We start from the raw sequence: 1,689 nt of genomic DNA on the forward strand, positions 1-1,689 counted from the left end.
CTCGAACTCACAGAGATCCGCCTGCCTCTGCCTCCCGAGTGCTGGGATTAAAGGCGTGCGCCACCACCGCCCGGCTTGATTTTTTTTTTAAAGAAATTTAAAGACAGGAAGAATTGAGTCTATCAACTTAAGGAGGACTGAAGAAAAGGGAAAGACCAGATGTGGTAACACATCTGTAATCTCAACCCTAGAGAGACAGAGACAGGAGGATCAGGAGTTCGAGACAAATCTAGGTTATGTATTTACTTTGGTCTTTAGAGACAGGGCCTCAGAGCCTAGGCTGACCTTGTACTTGCTATGTGGCCCAGAATAGCCTCAGATTAATGATCCTTTTGTCTCAGTTTCCTAAGTACTGGGATTATAGATGTAAACTACCATGGCAAGCTCAGACAATGACGACTTTCCTTTCTTTATATTCAATTGTGTGTGTGTGTGTGTGTGTGTGTGTGTGTGTGCGCGCGCATGCGCGCGCACATGCGTAAGTGCATGTGTATTGGTCAGAGGACAGCTTCTGGGAATTGATTCTCTCTTTCCACCAGATTGGCCGTGGGGTCAGTCTCAGTTCTCATTTCCCTGACCTTTCTGTCTGAGATCCTTGTCTCTCTCTGTTGCATAAATTCTCACTGGTCTTAATAATAAAAACCCAGAGCCAGATATTGGTGTACATGCTGAAAGATCAGAGAGAAAAAGGAGCAAGTCACAGCCAACTCTTAACCTTGCTAACACCTCAGCCAAAAAAAGGACTGAGCTCCTGTCTCCTCGCTCCTTATAATCCTTTCTCTACCCAGCCATATCACTTCCTGTCTGTCTGTCAGTACAGAACTCAGGACCTCTATTGTTAACTCGTGTCTAGCTCTGCCTTCTGATCTTCAGGCAAGCTTTATTTGTTAGAGCACAAAGTATCATCACATCTCTCTATCTACAAATGGCGGTTTCTCAGAGCCATATTCTTAGACTTTATTTTCATTAGTTTATGTGTTAATTCACATCCCAAAGTCCTGCTGCCTGGAAGGCTGTAGGTGCCGAGGACATAGGTAAACATCCATGTGCTCGTTTGACGTGGGATTCCTTCCTAAGCAGCCCGCCTACTCCCCAAACTGCGCATCTAGCACTAAACACCATTCTGGATTTCAGACACACCTACCTAATGCTTTGTTGAGTATCTTCTCTAGTACGTCCTGTGCTGAATGCCTCTTTGCTCTGGTTTGCTTCTCGTGTTCCCTCTCCTAAGCACCCTGCCATGTACTGCTGTTCTCCACAGCATTTCTCAGTACTGTGTTCTGATGCTGAACTTCTCAAGATGGAAATCTGATTGTGGTCCTTTAAAATACTTCAGTAAACTTAGCCTTTTCAAGATCCTCCACTGACTCTAAGTCTCCACCCTTTGCCTCCCGTAGCCCTGCCTTGCTGAATTCTTCCTCTGTAGCTGCTCAGAGCTGTCTGATCCTGTTTTGGTGCCCATCTCTGCTGTCTAATGTGCCCATCTTCCCCTTCCCATCCCCTTGGTGGGCTTCTAGTCCAGTATCACTCTCTACACCCCAGCCTTGCTCAGCTTCTCCTGGGGAGTCCCTCACATGCAGTCTAGACAGATGCTTGCTGCTAATCTCACTGCATCTTGAGCTTGTATGGCTTGTGATTGCTTATTTTGTTAGCCCTTCCACTGGACTCTTAGAGATAGGAAACAGAGCT

The sequence above is a fragment of the Microtus ochrogaster genome, chromosome 5 (genome assembly GCF_000317375.1).
Source record: "Microtus ochrogaster isolate Prairie Vole_2 chromosome 5, MicOch1.0, whole genome shotgun sequence".
NCBI classification, from domain to species: Eukaryota; Metazoa; Chordata; class Mammalia; order Rodentia; family Cricetidae; genus Microtus; species Microtus ochrogaster.